General features: G+C 36.3%; 1 pseudogene; it reads left to right on the forward strand.

Annotated features, from left to right (window-relative positions):
- The first annotated feature begins 252 nt into the window (after positions 1-252).
- On the forward strand, positions 253-3,999 carry LOC123934693 (annotated as a pseudogene).
- The last annotated feature ends 18,120 nt before the right edge of the window (positions 4,000-22,119 follow it).

A 22,119-nucleotide genomic window follows, 5' to 3' on the forward strand; every position in this document is an offset into this window, starting at 1 on the left:
TCACCTGACTGGAATTTAGAAGTCTATTCTATGTAATTTCAATCCTTGATTTTAGCAGTGACATCACACTTACAAAAGCAGGTTGCAAGAGGGGTGGCTTTATAGAGCACAGTCATACCTTTTTCAACTATAGCACCTATCATGGTGTTTAGTATGTAGTTGGTGCTTAATAAATGTTCATTTTTATTGATCAAACACTCCATCAGTATCAAAAGATACTGGGATTTATAAAATACATGCTAAGTTTGAGGAATGGTCACACCTAACAGAATTCTACAGGTAAAGCATGGGATAGTTTAAAAAAGAAATACAAATTGAAAACCAGGGCAAGGCAATGCTCTAATGTCCCATGATCTTGGACAAGTTAAGTGCCTTTTTCTGTGCCTCAGTCTCCTCATCTGTGAAATAAAGCTGCTTATACATGAAAGTCACTTAGTATAATACCTAACATGTAAGCTTTGAATTAATATCAGTTATTGTTATGATAACGTGTGCATATGTGTATATATACACATATATGTATATATACACATATACATATACATATATGTATATATGTATATGTATATGTACATATATACACATATACATATACATATATGTACATATATACATATATACATATATATATATTTCATTCTAAACTTGTATGAATCAAAGTCTAACATATATATACATATATATGTATATGTATATGTACATATATGTACATATATACACATATATGTATACATATATACCTATATGTATATATATATATATTTCATTCTAAACTTGTATGAATCAAAGTCTAACCAGGAAACAGAAGCAACTTTAAGTACCTAAAACAAAGGGAATTTAATGTAGAAACTTTTTACACAGGTTATGACAGTTTACTGAGAGGCCAACAAGAAATGATGAAGCAGTTGAGAAATTAGCAAAAGAAGGATTTTGATACAGTACTGAACTATAAGGTCAAAGGGAGTAGCAGTTGTTACTAGAACCAGAATCTAAGGGTCAGGGCCATTCAGTGGAATCTATAACCATGGCAGGTTTCTACAAAGGAAACGAGTCATGGGCAGACACACACACACACACACACACACACACACACACACACACACAGAGAGAGAGAGAGAGAGAGAGAGAAATACTATGGCTTTGCCTTGCTGTTCTCCAATATCTTACCACTGGCTTCCACTGTTCAAACCCATACAGCAGTTTGTTGACAGAAGAAACTTGGAAATGCCACCTGTACGGGTCAGCTCCTCATGATACAGAGTAGACCAGGGGAAATATAGGGAATGAATTTGAGAGTCAATAGACCAAAGACTTGTGTAATCCCACAGTAGTTGTTCCCTTATTACCTTACAAGTCTCTCTCACTAGACTATAACTATCTTTGACAATAGAGCCTGGGTTTCATTCCGTTTTTACTCCTGACCCCCTTCTCCTGTCAATAATGTGCTTTGCACATTATAGGTGCTTGGTTGTAAGTACTGGTAAAAATTTTTCACATAGATCTTTATCTCTTGACTTCTAGTACATAATTACTTTTTTCCTATGTAAACAGAGGATATTAATCAATTATGTCTGCTTTTCTTATGCAAGGCATGCCTTTTTACTGAGATGAAAAGATAATTGCATGCGTATTTGCACTGCTTAAGAATTAGCAATATATGCAGACTGGCTGCTTGAAGTCCTGTGTTTAGAAATTGTACTTACTTGTTGAACTCCCTAATTTAATCAGAGGGCAAGAAAAAAAGTCTCCTTTATTTCTGAAATAAAGCAAAGGAATGTTATAATTGTATGTTAAACATAGAAGTCCAATGCAATAGCTTTCATATTTGCTATTTTACCACCAACAGTAAGAAATATAGTAAGAAATATGTTTTATATTGTGACCCAGCACACACAGAGACACATACACACAACTGAAACAGAAGTTTTAAAATGTGCAATATACTCTGTTCCAAATTGTTTTTAAAATACTAGTTAATCCCATTAAATTGATTTCACAACCCATCAATGTGTTACAACCCACAGTTCAGAAAACACTAGTCTTGGCAGAGATTGGAAGCACATGCCTTCTTAAGTTCCAAGCCTCTCCCTTGGTAGAGGTAATAAAAGAGGTCAGAACCCTCTCCATCTATAGGTGGAGCCTAAAGATCCTGTGTTCCAAGGCCTGGTGTAAGGGCAACAGCCTAACCTCCACCCTTCCATCCCTTACCTGCCTACCATCTACCTCAGTCACCAGCTCTGAGCAATTTGGGCAAGTGAAGATTCTGTCATTAAGGCAGACGGAATAAAGCATTGAACATGACATTTGGTTATGTTTTAGACATTATATTTCTTTTTTTTTAAGATTTTATTTATTTATTTGACAGAGAGAGATCACAAGTAGGCAGAGAGGCAGGCAGAGAGAGAGATGAGGAAGCAGGCTCCCTGCTTGAGCAGAGAGTCCGACACGGGGCTAGATCCCAGGACCCTGGGATCATGACCTGAGCCAAAGGCAGAGGCTTTAACCCACTGAGCCACCCAGGCGCCCCTAGACATTATATTTCTTAAGGTCTAAATCTCTTTAACCAGTCTCTGTGGGGACTGAAATTTTATTTATTTTCTTTTTTTAAAGATTTTATTTATTGGACAGAGAGATACACAGCAAGAGAGGGAACACAAGCAGGGGGAGTGGGAGAGGGAGAAGCAGGCTTCCTGCTGAGAAGGGAGCCTGATGCAGGGCTCAATCCCAGGACCTAGGGCTCATGACCTGAGCTGAAGGCAGGTGCTTAAAGACTGAGCCACCCAGGTGCATCTAAAATTTTCTCTTTGGATTCACACAGCAAAGCACAGTCTGGCCCAGACTGAAGAAGCATTCTTTATTCTGTCAGATCCTGAATCAAAAGTGAAGGGACTAACTAGAAGTCATAGTGGAAAATAAGCTCAATTCAATTTGGCAATCTATTATTGAAAAACAGCAAGGATATTATGGTAAAATCAAGGACTCTTTCCTTTTGAATATCACCTCAGAGTTTCTTGTGGTTCACAAAATTATATTTTTAAGTTCTGTTTTCTCACAAGCTTCAGAATTTCTATCAAGCTGTCTGAAAACAAAATGTTTTTGTTCCTTCAACATAGCTGGCAGATTTGAGTATATTTTTTTTTAAAGATTTTATTTATTTATTTGACAGAGAGAGAGATCACAAGTAGGCAGAGAGGCAGGCAGAGAGAGAGGAGGAAGCAGGCTCTCCGCAGAGCAGAGAGCCCTATGCGGGGCTCGATCCCAGGACCCTGAGATCACGACCCGAGCCGAAGGCAGCGGCCTAATCCACTGAGCCACCCAGGCGCCCCAGATTTGAGTATATTATACACAGATGACCATATGTCAAAAGATACATAAAGTATAATGGATTTTATATGGATTTTAAATAAGATACTTCCTTCTGGCTTTTGGTTTAGAAGAGGCAAAGGTGCAACTGTCTTTGACTGTCCCCAAACCAGGTTTATCCAACACCATTCACCTCCATCCTGCCACATAAGTTCAATCCCAACAAGATCAAAGTCATACACCTGTGATGTACCCATGGGGAAGTTTGTGCCACATCTGTCCTAACTCCAAAGATTGCCCTGCTTGGTCTGGCTTCAAAAAAGGTTGGTGATGACATTGTCAAAGCAACCAGAGATTGGAAGTGTTTGAAGATTACAGTGAAACTGACCATTCAGAAGATATGCCCAGATTGGAATGGTAACTTCTGTCTCTGACATGATTATCAAATCCCTCAAGGAAACACCAAGAGACAGAAAAATGCAGAAAAACATTAAGCACAGTGGAAATGTCACTTTTGATGGGATTGTCAATATTGCCCAATAGATGTTGCACCGATCTTTAGCCAGAGAACTCTCTGGAACCATTAAAGGGATCCTGGGGTTTGCTCAAGTTGTGGGTTGCAATGTTGATGGATGCCACCCTCATGACATCATAGGTGACATCAATAGTGGTACAGTAGAATGCTCAGTTAGTTAAGAACTATAAGGGAAAATAGTTTATAAAAGATAATTTGACAAAAATACAATAAAATGTGATACATAATTGAATAAAGAACCCCAAAATGTTTAGGAATATGAATTTAACTTCATGTTATATAATCTTCTAGAAACTTCATCATGAATTCTCAGGTAAATTCTGTAGTGGGAATTTTAGTGCTGGAGCACAATTATCCCTGCTCATTGTCACCCCAGTCCACATAATAAATATAGTCATTCTAACCAGTGCTGGGATGATATATAATTCACAGCAGACAAATTCATCCCATAGGCACACCTTTTTCCTGAATATAAAATTTGGCATACTGTCTTCAATACAAAGTCAACTTCTGAAATATTTATGCCTATGGGAAAAAAAAAAAACAGTAAAGGGCACACAGACAATCTTAAAAAAAATATTTCTTTGGAATATAATCAAAAGATATCTGAGAAATAAAATGCATGTTCACAGGTAGCAGTGTTATATAGTTGGTGTCTGGAGTCTGGTTCTAATTCTGGCTCTGTCATTTAAACAGGTACCTTAGGAAAGTTACTTAACCTTGCTAACCTTCCTTTTCCTCATCAGTAAAGTGAGCCTGATAATAGAATATATAACTCACAGAGCTATTGCAAATATTAAATGAGATTATATTTGAAACAGGATTTAGACCAATGCTTGGAATATGGAAAGCTGTCATTAGATAGTAACAATAATAATAAATATCTGTGCTATAGTTAGAATGATGATTATTAGTTACATTTACTTCATTTCTCTTGGCTCAGCCTTGAGTTTTTTGTAACATCACATGACTGTTGGTAGTCTGAGACTCTGCTGGGAATCTAGATGAGCTAAGGCATTTTACTAAGAATGAAGCACATTCTTATATTTATGTAAGATAGAGATAGAACTGTCTCATTCATAGATACTTATCCTAAAAATCTCTTCTTCACCAAATAACTACTCACATTTTGAAAGTAGCTTATGGTGCAGCTGAATAACAAAGAAATGATGCATTCATTTTAATCTTTATTCATCCTTTCTTGACAGGCTCGGCTATCCAGTGGCATTCTCTGCTACCCTGTCACTATCAGGAGCTGTAGAACATGAATACACAGCTCTTATGGGAAAAACCCAATGGTGATAACGTTGATATGCCATATTTGAAGATGATATAAATAAATTTAGGCAGAACAAAAAGAACTTTGGTTGTCACTTCATGCAGTGTAGTAAATGAAAAGACCTTTAAAATCTCTGAATTAGTCCCTAACTCTCACACTAGGCAGATTAGATAAATTTTCCTACTGAGAGAGCAGGATCCAAGTTTGTTCACCCAAACTCGGATGTGTGCTTCTAGAATGTTGTAGTAGTTCAACATACAGGGAATTAAATTTTGAGTAACAATTCTTCAGAGGCTGGTAATTAAATAATACCTGCTATTCTATGTGCTCACACATATGAGCAAATTGAAATAACCTGAAAATAGGAACAAAAGATCTTGCCTGTAAATCACTTATGGTCTTTTGGAGAGCAGAGAACTGTATCTTGACAGGGGACAGTCTCCACCATACAAAGCTGTCGCAGGACGTTCTATCTCTGTGTTGGGAACACAGTTATTGAAGGGAAACATAGTGTAATTGCTGGAGTATAGTGTAGCTCTATTTCTAACTTTTTCATTTCATTTCATTTCATTTCATTTCATTTCATTTCATTTCATTTCATTTCATTTTATTTCATTTCATTTCTTTTTAGTGTTGCAGAGTTCATTGTTTATGCAACATACCCAGTGCTCCATGCAATATGTGCCCTCCATATTACCCACCACTAGGCTCACACAACCACTCACCCCCTTCCCTACAAAACCTTCAGTTTGTCCACAGTCTATCATGGTTTGTCTCCCCTTATGATTTCCCCAAACTCACTTCTCTCCATCTCCCAATGTCCTCCATGTTATTCCTTATACTCCACAAGTGAAACCATATGATAATTCATTCTCTCTGCTTGACTTATTTCACTCAGCATAATCACTTCCAGTCCCATCCATGTTGTGAAAAAAGATGGATATTCATCCTTTCTGATGGAAGCACAATACTCTATTGTATATGTTGACCAAATCTTCTTTATCCATTTGTCTATTGAAGACCATCTTGGTTCTTTCCACAGTTTGGTGACTGCGGCAATTGCTGCTGTGAACATTGGGGTACAGATGGCCCTTCTTTTCACTACATCTATATCCTTGGGGTAAATATGCAGTAGTGCAACTGCACAGTCATAAGGTAGCTCTATTTTTAATTTCTTAAGGAATCTCCACACTGTTTTCCAAGGTGGCTCTACCAAATTGCATTTGCAACAACAGTGTAAGAGGGTTCCCCTTTCTCCACATCCTCTCCAGCACTTGTTGGTTATGGTCCTGCTCATTTTGGCCATTCTCATTGGTGTAAGGTGTTATCTGAATGTGGTTTTGATTTGAATCTCCCTGATGGCTAATGATGATGAACATTTTTTCATGTATCTGGTTTTTTTTTAATTAATTTATTTATTTTTATTTGCTTATTTACAGCATAACAGTGTTCATTGTTTTGGCATCACACCCAGTGCTCCATGCAGTACGTGCCCTCCCTATTACCCACCACCTGGTTCCTCAACCTCCCCCCCCCTCCTGCCGCCCCTTCATAACCCTCTGGTTGTTTTTCAGAGTCCATAGTCTCTCATGGTTCATCTCCCCTTCCAGTTTCCCTCAACTCCCTCTCCTCTCCATCTCCCCATGTCCTCCATGTTATTTGTTATGCTCCACAAATAAGTGAGACCATATGATACTTGACTCTCTCTGCTTGACTTATTTCGCTCAGCATAATTTCTTCCAGTCCTGTCCATGTTGCTACAAAAGTTGGGTATTCATCCTTTCTGATGAAGGCATAATACTCCATTGTGTATATGGACCACATCTTCCTTATCCATTCATCCGTTGAAGGGCATCTTGGTTCTTTCCACAGTTTGGCGACTGTAGCCATTGCTGCAATAAACATTGGGGTACAGATGGCCCTTCTTTTCACTACATCTGTATCTTTGGGGTAAATACCCAGTAGTGCAATTGCAGGGTCATAGGGAAGCTCTATTTTTAATTTCTTCAGGAATCTCCACACTGTTCTCCAAAGTGGCTGCACTAACTTGCATTCCCACCAACAGTGTAAGAGGGTTCCCCTTTCTCCACATCCTCTCCAACACAGGTTGTTTCCTGTCTTGCTAATTTTGGCCATTCTAACTGGTGTTAGGTGGTATCTCAATGTTGTTTTAATTTGAATCTCCCTGATGGCTAGTGATGATGAACATTTTTTCATGTGTCTGATAGCCATTTGTATGTCTTCGTTGGAGAAGTGTCTGTTCATATCTTCTGCCCATTTTTTGATATGATTATCTGTTTTGTGTGTGTTGAGTTTGAGAAGTTCTTTGTAGATCCTGGCTATCAACCTTTTGTCTGTACTGTCATTTGCAAATATCTTCTCCCATTCCGTGGCTTAACTCTTTGTTTTGTTGACTGTTTCCTTTGCTGTGCAGAAGCTTTTGATTTTTTTTTTTTTTTTTTTTTTTTTTTTTTGGAATCAGATATTCTGATTTTATTTCAAGTGAAGGCTTTCTCAGCATTTGGCCTTCTACATCTCTTTCTTCCTCTACAATACCTTTATGCAGAATTTTTTTAAGGTGTCTTTTTTTTTCCCTTTTTATTTATTTTTTCAGCGTAACAGTATTCATTCTTTTTGCACAACACCCAGTGCTCCATGCAAAACGTGCCCTCCCCATCACCCACCACCTGTTCCCCCAACCTCCCACCCCTGACCCTTCAAAACCCTCAGGTTGTTTTTCAGAGTCCATAGTCTCTTATGTTTCGCCTCCCCTCCCCAATGTCCATAGCTCCCTCCCCCTCTCCCAATCCCACCTCCCCCCAGCAACCCCCAGTTTGTTTTGTGAGATTAAGAGTCATTTATGGTTTGTCTCCCTCCCAATCCCATCTTGTTTCATTTATTCTTCTCCTATCCCCCTACCCCCCCCATGTTGCTTCTCCATGTCCTCATATCAGGGAGATCATATGATAGTTGTCTTTCTCCGACTGACTTATTTCTTTCAGCATACCTTCTAGTTCTATACATGTCATTGCAAATGGCAAGATTTCATTTCTTTTGATGGCTGCATAGTATTCCATTGTGTATATATACCACATCTTCTTTATCCATTCATCTGCTGATGGACATCTAGGTTCTTTCCATAGTCTGGCTATTGTAGACATTGCTGCTATAAACATTCGGGTACACGTGCCCCTTCGGATCACTATGTTTGTATCTTTAGGGTAAATACCCAGTAGTGCAATTGCTGGGTCATAGGGTAGTTCTATTTTCAACATTTTGAGGAACCTCCATGCTGTTTTCCAGAGTGGTTGCACCAGCTTGCATTCCCACCAACAGTGGAGGAGGGTTCCCCTTTCTCCACATCCTCGCCAGCATCTGTCATTTCCTGACTTGTTAATTTTAGCCATTCTGACTGGTGTGAGGTGATATCTCATTGTGGTTTTGATTTGTATTTCCCTGATGCCGAGTGACGTGGAGCACTTTTTCATGTGTCTGTTGGCCATCTGGATGTCTTCTTTGCAGAAATGTCTGTTCATGTCCTCTGCCCATTTCTTGATTGGATTGTTTGTTCTTTGGGTGTTGAGTTTGCTATGTTCCTTATAGATTTTGGATACTAGCCCTTTATCTGATATGTCGTTTGCAAATATCTTCTCCCATTCTGTCAGTTGCCTTTTGGTTTTGTTAACTGTTTCCTTTGCTGTGCAAAAGCTTTTGATCTTGATGAAATCCCAATAGTTCATTTTTGCCCTTGCTTCCCTTGCCTTTGCCGTTGTTCCTAGGAAGATGTTGCTACGGCTGAGGTCGAAGAGGTTGCTGCCTGCATTCTCCTCAAGGATTTTGATGGATTCCTTTCTCACATTGAGTTCCTTCATCCATTTGGAGTCTATTTTCGTGTGTGGTGTAAGGAAGTGGTCCAATTTCATTTTTCTGCATGTGGCTGTCCAATTTTCCCAGCACCATTTATTGAAGAGGCTGTCTTTTTTCCATTGGACATTCTTTCCTGCTTTGTCGAAGATTAGTTGACCATAGAGTTGAGGGTCGATTTCTGGGCTCTCTATTCTGTTCCACTGATCTATGTGTCTGTTTTTGTGCCAGTACCATGCTGTCTTGATGATGACAGCTTTGTAATAGAGCTTGAAGTCCGGAATTGTGATGCCACCCACTTTGGCTTTGTTCTTCAATATTCCTTTGGCTATTCGAGGTCTTTTCTGGTTCCATATAAATTTTAGGATTATTTGTTCCATTTCTTTGAAAAAAGTGGATGGTATTTTGATAGGGATTGCATTAAATGTGTAGATTGCTTTAGGTAGCATAGACATTTTCACAATATTTATTCTTCCAATCCAGGAGGGCACATACCTCAATATTATCAAAGCCATCTATGAAAAACCCACCGCAAATATCATTCTCAATGGAGAAAAACTGAAAGCTTTTCTGTTAAGGTCAGGAACACGGCAGGGATGTCCATTATCACCACTGCTATTCAACATAGTACTAGAAGTCCTAGCCTCAGCAATCAGACAACAAAAAGAAATTAAAGGCATCCAAATTGGTAAAGAAGAAGTCAAACTATCACTCTTCGCAGATGATATGATACTATATGTGGAAAACCCAAAAGACTCCACTCCAAAACTGCTAGAACTTGTCCAGGAATTCAGTAAAGTGTCAGGATATAAAATCAATGCACAGAAATCAGTTGCATTTCTGTACACCAACAACAAGACTGAAGAAAGAGAAATTAAGGAGTCAATCCCATTTACAATTGTACCCAAAACTATAAGATACCTAGGAATAAACCTAACCAAAGAGACTAAGAATCTATACACAGAAAATTATAAAGTACTCATGAAAGAAATTGAGGAAGACACCAAAAAATGGAAGAATGAAACAATTTTTTAAGATTTTATTTATTTATTTGACAGAGAGAGAGATCACAAGTAAGCAGAGAGGCAGGCAGAGAGAGAGGGGGGAAGCAGGCTCCCTGACATTGAAACATTTCATAGCATCCTTAACCTCTCTCATTCTGATATCTTGGGCTTTAAACTGCTTTTCCCAGGAAGCCTCTGTTAATTTCTTTTCTATCATCTTGTCTTCTAGCTCACTAATTCATTCTTCTGCCTCATTTGCCCTGGTGGCTTTAGTATGCAGTTTAGACTACTTTTCATTCATGGTATTTTTTAAGTTCAGCCTGATTAGATCTCATTTCTGCCTTTAGAGATTCTATATTGTTGTTAATATTTTTCTCAAGCCAAGATATTGACTTCATAATTATTACTCTGAAATCTATTTCTGACATCTTGCTTATATCCATATCCATTAAGTCTGTGGCAGAAGCTACAGTCTCTGATTCTTTCTTTTCTTGGGGGGTTCCTCCTCTTAGTCATTCGGTTGAAGGGTTGTTGAAGGAATCTACAGAGTCCAATGTGTTAACCACGACTCAGGGAAGATGCATATGTTTTATAGGGACCTTAGGGTTGTCATCCATCTGTTCTCCCAGCCTGTCTTCTGGGGGAGAAGACTGCCACACTCTCAGGCAACCCTACTTGGGCAGAGTTTCTCTTCCCTCCGTCAGGGGGCTGGACTCAGTAAAAATCTTTTTTTTGGGGGGGGGGGGCTTTTGTTCCCTGGAAGCTTTCTGTAGCAACTTTCTTTGTCACTTCTAAGAGTCAGAACAAACCTGTTTTAGAACAGAGAAATCACAGTCTGTTCTTCACTGAGCTCTCCAGGCCACATTGACTCCATTTTTGTCTGCCTGCTAAAACCAGATCTTCCCTGGCTGTGTGCCCCACAGCAACACTCTTAGCTGTGGAACCCAGGGCTGGGGACTTGTCTCTCCTTTGTGCTTCTTAAACTGCAAGCTGCCCCTGGGTTGTGTGCATGCACACCCGCATCTCCTGGATTCTATCTGGGGGCTGCACTAAAGTCTTTACTCACTGCTCCCAGTCCATGAGTCTGTGCCAGGTCCCCAGCAAAAGATATTTTTGTACTCCAGTGTTATATCACCTTCCTGGAACTAGCTTATGGTGGTTTCTTTCTCCTTCTGTTTATCTTCTAATATCTGCACACAGAATCACGTCTCTCTGCTTCATACCTGAAAACCGTTGGAGATATTCTGTTTGTAGACAACCAGATATATATTCCTACATCTCAGACTGATTTCGTAGGTGTTATTCAGCATGGTTTGGTAGATATACAGCTTAACTCAGGGGAGGGGTTGAAATAGTGTCCCCTACTCTTCCAGCATCTTTTCCCTATCTCACAAAGTAATTTTGTTCTAGTGATTCTGAAAAGACTCTCATAGACCTTTCATTATTCTCCTAATCTCATTTAAAAATTAAAACTTCTCTTCCTTAATGCATATGTTCTTATTATGCCCTATTACACTTTGCCAAAATATTAATCTTTGATTTAATATGAGAATTATATCTATCACTGACAGTATCATTTAGTATCTGTAACAATACCATCTTGTAGTTTTTGAATTAAAACAGAATTCACTTTGTATTATGCTATTCTATTATTTCTATTATGCTGAAACCTGTCCATTAGGTTCTGGACTTGAAACCAGGGATTCATTCAGAGTCATCAATGCACAGCTCTCCAATGACGGCATACAAACCATGTTTACTGGAATCAACCAATAGTAAAATCTCATTACTAATTCACCAAAATGATCTATTTCCCTTTTTAAATGGATTGATAATTTCATTTTGTAACCAAACCAAGTGCCTATTTTCCTAGAAAATAGGAAAATAAAATTTATTCCTAGAAAATAAATGAGGCTGAAATTATTATTTGGTTAGCTACTGTGGAAATAGGCCAAACTGATTTGAAGACAGATTAGAGAAAAAAATTTTTTTTTTTTTTTTGTCACTGCAAGTGCCTAAGCATGTATCTGCCTGGGCTGCTCTTAAAATGCCAGTCAAGGAACTGAATATCAGTTACCTGCCCAGTCTTTTTTGTAAACATTACATTGCCTAAACTAAATGCAGTATCCCATAGGGCTCTTGAATTACTAGGACATCTTATTCCTCACCCCATCCTACCTTGCATCTTTTGGGGACAAGGAGTCTACATTTTCAAATTTTTATGTTTTGATTATTGTAAATTGTCCCTTCTATTCCATTCCTTCACCGGTGGTTCACCCCTTCCTTATTTCCCAAAGAAAAGAAAGAGTCCCCTTCACTAGAAGGCCTTTATTTTATTCTCTCTGACTTAAAAATTATTAATAGTTTCTTCAAGCTTCCAGATGATTACTAACAACAGAAATGAACAATGGAATGTAACAATGTATTTAAACATTAAAGTCAAACATTAACTCAAACCCTATATAAGATATTAAATTTTTAAAATTTTAGCCATAGAATTTTCCAAGGTAATTTGGGAAATCTAATTTCTTTCTAATAACCTGGTAGCTCAATGTCAGTGGTATAAACTATTTTAAAAGAAAAAAAATGCAAACAAATTCTGTTTGACATTAGAGAGGGAAGATTTGTGTAAAATCAAGATGTGAAGTTATGTCAGTTCCAAAAAGCAGATTTTCAGGTTTGAAGGTGGTAGTACTTTAAAGCTTACCCTTAAAAATGCTTCTATCTACTAGATTAAAAATAATAATAATAATAAGCTTAAAGAAAAATAACATGAAAGACGTAGCACTTTATTACCAATTAATGTGACTTTTATTCAAAATAATTTTAAAAAATTTCTTCGTTTCATGGGCTGCTTATTTTGACACAACAATATTCTTGTGTTTTGGAGTCATTGATTTAAAAATAGACATTAAGTCACTTTAAGACATACCAGCTTTTTCTGACTGAATTAATTTCTAATTTAGTTATGTTTTCTGTGATTCTGATGATTGAGAACATGATCAGAGACCAAGATGTCTGTTTTGCATCATATATAACTGACTCAAACTAAGGCTTGGAATTTGGCCTTTTAAACTTCAACTAATAATCATCTTTTATTTTCTTCTACATCTTGACCTTGTTTTTTTTTTTTTCCTCTGCTTCATTCTCAAAACAAAAACAGAAACAAAACCAAAAACAAACAAACAAACAACAAAATAACTAACAAAAATGGTTTTACTACCGGGTACTTATGCTTAGAATCCTAACTTTTTTTTTTTAAGATTTTATTTATTTATTTGAGAGAGTGAGAGAGCATAAGAGGGTAGAAGGTTAGAGGGAGAAGCAGACTTCCCGTGGAGCAGGAAGCCCGATGTGGGACTCGATCCCAGGACTCCGGGATCATGACCTGAGCTCAAGGCAGTAGAATCCTAACTTTTAATCCTTTTTTCCCCTTCACTGAAGTTACTAAAATTACCTATGTAAAATGAAAGGTTTACTTTTCTTAAAAATTAAAATATAATTACATAAATGACTATTATTTTCATGATCCTACTGTTTAACTCTCCAGGGCTTGTTTTTTCTTTTATTTCCCTTCCATTTAACTCCCATATAAGTTCTTGTTTTTGCTACTTCATGTATTCTATTCATCCTCTCCCTTTCATCCTACTGTTTGGTTAATTCAGCAGCAAGTTTCTGAAAGCACATTTTACTGAATCACACAGAAACAAATGGCTATAAATATGTGTCACTACATACAGACTTTAGATGGCACTTAGACAGAATAGAATGGAATACAGTATAAGAAAGACTGATTATTAATGCACCACACAATAGGTTTATGGTAAGTAAAGGGGCAAGCTAAGAACCTTGTGTTCTTTTTTCTAGCACCCTGCTATTAGATTTCATTTCTTTTCTTTCTTCTTTCCTTCCTTCCTTCCTCCCTCCCTCCCTTCCTTCCTTCCTTCCTTCCTTCCTTTCTTCTCTGCTATTAGATATCTTGAAATAGCAAAAGAGGACAGAAAATGAGGCTTGAATTGCTGTGATATGCTTTGTCTTAGAATCAGTGTCATTAGAATTCCTGCTTTGCGCCACACATCAGGTAATGGTAAGCCTCTTTAAGGCACTGCATAATAATTCATACCCAATGCTGTCTTGCGGCTACTTCAAGGACTTGGGAGCAGATTTATGGAAAGTCTCTTTGGCTCTCTGCTGCCCACAGTTGACCAGGGGACTTAAAAAATACATAGAAAATAATAAAAATGCTTGAGATCTCCACTTCTTCATCTAAAAGTGTTCTAATACTCTCAGAATGGTTCTTGAGCAGACGGACAAAGGGTCCAGAGTTATCTTCTCCCCCAGCGCCTCCAGTACTTTGGCAGCCATGCAGATCCTAGAGAGGGACTTCTGGGGTGGCAGAAACCTGAGTTTCTGTATTCTCCATCTAATCCCTTAAGCTTCGGTTGCTGCTATAGATTTTTTATCTAGCCGATAGACTCATGCAAAGCAATAAAATGGGTGGTGCACAATAATAAAAGTGAGCATGGTGGCAAGAAAAACAAAGAAGCAATGGGGGTATGTGTCTCCAGTTTTAGTAATTCAATTTACCACAGATTTCTCAAGCACCAACTATATACTTGATATTTATATTCACCATAAACCTCAAGATAACCTGCTAAGTTAATATTAACTAGAAACTTCAGTACCTGAGATACACTGATTCTAGGGAGTTCCTAAAATAAGTTTTAATGAACCTTTGAGCATGTTTTTTATTTGTAACAAAAACATATTTATTCTTTGATAATGTTTGTTATATTAACTTTTTACCAATTAGAATATTAAATTTCATTACTGTAATTGATTTCTATTATAATATAATGAAATGATATAAATTTAAGACAATAAAAAATATGAACAAATTCTCCCTAGTTAATCGAGTAAGTGTTTACTTACCAAATATATAACAGGAAGTCTATAAACAAGGTGCTACAACTTAGTAATTCCTGACCCCACTAAGCTTTCCAGCAACTGGGGGATACAGCAGAGTCAATAAAGAGCTGCTACATAAGATTATAAAGGCCATGAAGAGGAGCAAAGGTGTTATAAGAAACTATAGGATAAGTCTTTCTGAGATGGGTGGAGATGACTTCCTGCAGAGATATAAATGATATCAACACTGAGATCTAAATGACTATAAGTTATTGGATCTTGGAGGAATATTGTTTTTTTTTTAAAGGGAGGGAGGGATGGTGGCTCAGCTGGAGAGAGAGAATCTTAAGCAGGCTCCACACTCAGTGGAGCCTCACATGGGGCTGGACCTCACAACCCTGAGATCATGACATGAGTGGAAATCAAGAGTCAGATGTTTAACTGACTGAGCCACCCATGTGCCCTGGGGCTGGGAGGAATATTCTAATCAGAGAAAAAGTAGTGTACTGGAAGAATATTGCAAACCAAATATTAAACCATTAGTAGTTTGAAGTAGGCTATTGGAGTAGTTAGCCTGCAGAAATCAATAAATGCAACAAATCAGGGCCTTCCTCTCTTACACATCCCCCCCTCCCACTAGCACTCCACTGGAAGTGAGTAAGCTTACAGTAAATTAAGAAACTAAAAGTAGTGTGCATAGCTGGAATGGTTAAAAAATAAGGTTGGAAAAGTAAGCAGGGGCCAGATCTTGAAGGACGTCTTAATCCATAATAAGGAATTTGGAATTTTCCAAGAAGAGGAAGGGAAAGAAATGAACAGTTTTAAAGAGAGAAAATCTTGATTCTGTTTGCATTGTTAAATGCAAAATGTGACAGTAGTATGAAGAACATTCTGGACAAATACCATGTGTGTTTTCTCAGAAACAAGTTGAAGGACATCCTGTGATTTGAAAAATATAGGAAAAGCATTCTTTTTTTTTTCCCATTTTATTTATTTTTTTCAGCATAACAATATTCATTGTTTTTGCACAACACCCAGTGCTCCATGCAAAACGTGCCCTCCCTATTACCCACCACCTGTTCCCCCAACCTCCCACCCCTGACCCTTCAAAACCCTCAGGTTGTTTTTCAGAGTCCATAGTCTCTTATGGACATTGGGGAGGGGAGGCGAACCATAAGAGGAAAAGCATTCTTAATGTAACAAGAGAATATTTGGGGCAGACTTACTCCCATGGTGTATTGTGATGGTGTGTGCTCTAACAGATGAGCAAGGAAGGTCAAATAGATTATGGCAACTGATTCATATGCTGTTACCTGTAAGACAATAGCCATAAATGGAAGCCATGTGTTGCCTCACTGCAATGTCAGTTTGAGCATTAAGGCCAAAGGGAAGGCCAGCCAACACATCATTCATTAACCTACTATGTATATAATTCATTAACTATAATATAATACATTAACAATTACTAAATAACTATTAGAGACACCTATAAAACTAATGTGAGGGGCCTATATTGGTGGTATTTTACACTGAAATTTGAAATAATGTTATACATCATAAGCAATGTGAATCGATTCATTGGATATATTTATAAATATATTGTTTCATGTATATATTATATGATTATGATTTACTGTTTATATATTATGATTCAGTAGCTTTTCTGGATACAAAGGAAAATGTATAACTGATTTTATAAAAGACAAAATTCACAAATTTAATAAGTAAAATTTTGCTATAGTCCAAATAGGAAATACACAGAGTTCTGGGCACATTTTAGTTGGAATGAGTCATTTACCTAGTGAAAGAACCTACTCAATGGCTCCACATCTGCATTTCAATAAAGCCTTGTTGTTAGTCACTTTGCCACAGACAGATTAAATAGAAGAACTAAATATAAGGGCACCACTTCTGGCTAATTAAACTCAACATTTTAAAAAATGTCAATATTCAAAAAATGAATCTATCAACTCCCAATAAAATACCAAGAGAATTTTTTTAATGAAATGTGCTGAGTCAAAATTATATATGTTGAAATAAATGTGTAAGAAGAGCTAAGAAAATTCTAGAAAAAGGATAAATGAAGGGAACTTAACACTACTATATACTACCTTGTTTTATATAGCTATGGTAATTATAGAATGAGATACACATAAATCTCAAGAGACAGATTAATGGAACAGAAAAGAGATGCCAGAAATAGACCCAAGTACATATGGAAATTAAATAAACAATAAAGGTGACATTGCAAATTGATAGATTAAAAAATTAAACATTAAAATGAAACCATAAAAGCACTAGGAGAAATATGATACAGTTTAAAAAGTAATCTTGATACAGGTAAGAACTTGGAAAACATGACAGAATACAGAAACTACAGGAAATGAAACATAAAAATTTGAATGGATGCAATAAAACTTTTCTACAAGATAAAACATCAAAACAAACTATAAGTATATAATAAAAACAAACTATAAATAATATACAGACAATGAAATATGTGTGACATATAAAAAAAGAATTGTTAGTAATATATACAGAACAAATCAGTAGGAAAAGAACAACAATCTGATAGAAAATAAGGAAAAATCATTAAAATACACTCCACAGAAGAGGATAAAATGTCTTTTAAAGATGTGAAAGTATGCTCAACTTCATTCATTACAAATACATGCAAATTCAAACTTCAAAGTGATAGAAATGTTCACCTTCAGATTGGCATAGTAGCAGTGTGTGACACTCACATATTTGGTAGGAAGATACATCGGTATAAATTTTTTTCAAGTCAATTTGATAATTTATATCCTAATTTCAAATGCAGATATCCTTTCATCCAGTAATTCTACTTTGAAGAATTTATAATTCATGCATACTTGTATATACATATATACTCTAAGACAGTCCTTGTATCATTACTTGAAATAGCAAAGAAAACAATGTTATTAGTAGAAAATTGTTTAATTATTGTGTATCCATATAATAGATACTATTAAATCATCAGTAAAGAAACAAAGCATCACAACCGAAGGGCAGAATTGTTAAGATATAGTATCAAAGGAATAAAAGGAATACAGAATAGTATGTATAGTATTACTATTATGTAAGAGATATATGCACAGAATCTAAATACAAATGTATGTATAGAATACCCTTGAAAGGACAGAAGAAAGGAGTGTGGAAGAGATCAGATAAGTAAATGACAAACTTTTTTGTTTATTTGTTTTGGATATAGACATTTAATAGCATTTTGTTGCTCAATTTGGGTGTGTCTGGAATCAATGACAGAAATATTATGAGGTTTTAGGGACTATTCAGGAAAAGCAAAATGTGTTTACTGAGTGAATGATAAAACTTAAATAACAATTGAAAAAGATTTTCATATAATACACTTCATCATTGTCATTCATGATATATCTACTAGGTGGAGAACTAGTCAGGGTTCTCCAGAGAAACAGAATCAATAGGATATATACAGGTATACAGAAAAATTTATTATGAGAGATTGGCTTACATGATTATGGAGACAGAAGTCCCATGATCTGTCACCTGCATGCTGGAGGCCCAGGAAAGTCAATGGTATGGTTCCAATACAATCCTAAAGGCCTGAAAACCAGGAAAGCTAATGGTGTGCAGCTGAATCTGAGTCTGAAGGCCCAAGAAGAGAGGACTGATGATATTAGTCCCAGTCTAAACCAGAAGGTTTGAGAAGCAGGAAGTCCAGTTTCTTATTGTGAGTTCACTTCTGGGTTTTCTGTTCTGTTTCATTGATCTATATGTCTGTTTTTGTGCCAGTACCATATAGTCTTGATGACTACAGCTTTGTAATATAGCTTGAAGTCCAGAATCATAATGATTCCAACTTTGTTTTCCTTTTCAATGATGCTTTGGCTATTCAGGGTCTTTCGTAGGTCCATACAGATTTTAGGAATCTTTGTTCTAGTTCTGTGAAAAATACTATTGATATTTTTATTGGGATTGAATTAGAAGTGTATATTGCTTTAGGTAGTATTAATATTTTAACAATACTTTTTCTTTTAATCCATGAGCATAGACTGTAATTCCATTTCTTTGTGTCATCTTCAATTTATTTCATGAGTATTTCATAGGTTTGTATTTTATTTTGTGTTTTGTAGTTTTTATAGTTTTATATATTTTATAGTTACATAAATATAAAGTTTTATAAAACTATATATATAAATATATAGTTTTATATATTTTATAGTTATATATTTTATAGTTTCTATAGTGCATATCTTTCATTTCATTGGTTAGGTTTATTCCTAAGTACTGTATGGTTTTTGTTTTGTTTTTTGTTTTGTTTTTTTAAAACATTTTATTTATTTATTTGACAGAGAGAGAGAGATCACAAGTAGGCAGAGAGGCAGGCAGAGAGAGAGGGGGAAGTAGGCTCCCCGCCGAGCAGAGAGCCCGATATGGGGCGATCTCAGAACCCTGGGATCATGACCTGAGCTGAAGGCAGAGGCTTAACTCACTGAGCCACCCAGGCACCCCAGTACTGTATGGTTTTGATTGCAATTTGAAATGTGATTGATTTCTTAATTTTTATTTCTGCTGCTTCATTATTGGTGTATAGAAATACAACAGAGTCCTGTGTGTTGATTTTGTATTCTGTGACTTCACTGAATTTAATTATCAGTTCTATCACTTTATTGGTAGAATATTTTGGGTTTGCTACCTGTAATATAATGTCACCTGCAAAGAGTAAGAGTTTAACTTCTCCTTGGCTGATTTGGATGCATTTATTTCTTTCCATTGTCTGATTGCTAAGGCTAGGACTTTCAGGACTATGTTAAATAACAGTGGTGAGACTGGACATCCCTACCTTGTTCCTGAATAAAGAGGAAAATACCTCAGTTTCTCTCCACTGGGGATTATATTGGCTGTAGGTTTTTCCTATATGGCCTTTATTGTGCTGAGGTATGTTCCCCCTAACCCTACTTTGTTGAGGGTTTCTATAATCAATGGATGTTGTACTTTGTCAAATGTTTTCTTTCATCTATTGAGAAGATTGTATGGTTCTTTTCTTTTATTAATGCGTGTGTCTCATTAATTTATTTGTGAATATTGAACCACCCTTGCAACCAAGGAATAAATTCCACTTGATTGTGGCTAATGTTTCTTTTACTGTGTTGTTGGATTCAGTTTGTTAGTATTTTATTGAGAACTTTGCATCCATGTTTTTTAAGGGTATTGGCCTATAGTTCTCTTTTTCTGGTGGAGTCTTTATTTGGTTTTGGTATCAAAGTGATACTAGCATCATAGAATGAATTTGAATATTTGTCTTCTTATTCTATTTTTTGGAATAGTTTGAGAAAAGGTATGAAGAAGGACTTCTGTTTTTTTGGGGGGGTTAATTACTGATTCAGTTTATTTGCTGGTTATTAGTCTGCTAATTTTCTATTTCTTCCTGTCTCAGTTTTGGTAGTTTATATATTTCTAGGAATTTATCCATTTCTTCCAGGTTGTCCAATTTATTGGCATATAATTTTTCATAATATTCTCTTATAATTATTTGATTATTTGTTTTTCTCTGGTATTGGTTCTTATTTCTCTTTTCTCATTTGTGATTTTATTTATCTGGGTCCTCTCTCTCTCTCTCTCTCTCTTTTTGATAAGTCTAGTTGGGGTTTATCAATTTTATTAATTTTTCAAAGAACTAGCTCCTGGTTTCTTTAATCTGTTCTATTGTTTTTGTTTGTTTATCTTGATATCATTTATTTCTGCTCTATTTTTTTATTATTCCCCTCCTCCTGCTTGGCTTTAGGATTCATTTGTTGTTCTTTTTCTAGCTCCTTCAGGTATAAGGTTAAGTTGTTTATTTGAGATTTTTCTTCCCTCTTAATGTAGGCCTGCATGGATATATACTTCTCTCTTAGGGCTGCTTTTGCTTCATCCCAAAGGTTTTTTACCATGATGTTTTCATTTTCTTTTGCTTCCCTGTATTTTTTCATTTCTTCTTTGATTTCCTGGATGACACATTCATTGTTTAGTAGCATGTTATTTGACATCCATGTGTTTGTGATCTTCCCAACATTTTCCTTGTGGTTGACTCCTAATTTCACAGTGCTTTGGTCAAACAGGGTTCATGGTATAATTTCAATCATTTTGTATTTGACAAGGTCTTATTTGTGACCCAATATGTGATCTGTTGTGGAGAATGTCCCATGTGCCTTGAAAAACATGTGTATTCTGCTGCTTTAGGATGAAATGCTCTGAATATATCTGTTAAGTCCATCTAGTTCAGTGTGTCATTCAAAGCCTTTGTTTCCTTGTTGATTTTCTGCTTAGATGATCTGTCTGTTGCTGAGAGTGGAGTGTTGAATGTAATGTCCATTGCTATAAGTGGGATGTTAAAAACCCCTACTATTATTGTATTATTATCAATGATTTCCTGTATGGTTCTTATTAATGGTTTTATATATTTGGATGCTCCCAACTTGAGGCATTAAACTTTATAATTGTTAGATCTTCTTGTTGGATACACCCCTTTATTATATTATAGTGCCCATCTTTAACTCTTTATCCCCTACATTGGGACTGAGGCAAGCTTGAGTGAGGAGAGCATTCCCACCAGTCTTTGGATTAATGTCTAGTTTGTCTGATATAAGAATTGCTACTCTGGCTTTCTTTTGGCATCCATTTGTGTGATAATGTTTCTACATCCCCCTGACTTTCAATCTGTAGATATGTTTTGGTAAACTGAATCTCTAGTAGGTTGCACAGAGACGGGTCTTATTTTTTTATCCATTCTGTAATTCTTTATCTTTTGATTAGAGCATTTAATCCATTTGCATTTAGATTAATTATTGATAGATATGAATTTAGTGCCTTCTTATTACTTCTTTTGTCATTATTTCTGGAGGAGATTTTCTCTGACCCTTTCTTGTCTTTGCCACTTTTGCACTCTCTTTTGCATAAAAAAATTCCCCTTTAATATTTTTTGTAGGACTGCTTTAGTACTCAGGAACTCCTTTAGTTTTTGTTTGTCTAGGAAGCTCTTTATCTCTTTTATTCTCAATGGTAGTTTTCCTGGAGATAGTCTTATTGGCTGCAGATATTTTTCCATTCAGCATTTTGAATATATCATGCCACTCTCTTTTGGCTTGCCATGTTTCTGTGGAGAGATCTGCAGTCCCTTATGGGTCTTCCCTCATAAGTTAAGGACTTCTTTTGTTTTGCTTCTTTTAAGATTTGTTCTTTATCGG

The sequence above is a fragment of the Meles meles genome, chromosome X, assembly GCF_922984935.1.
Source record: "Meles meles chromosome X, mMelMel3.1 paternal haplotype, whole genome shotgun sequence".
Classification (NCBI taxonomy): domain Eukaryota; kingdom Metazoa; phylum Chordata; class Mammalia; order Carnivora; family Mustelidae; genus Meles; species Meles meles.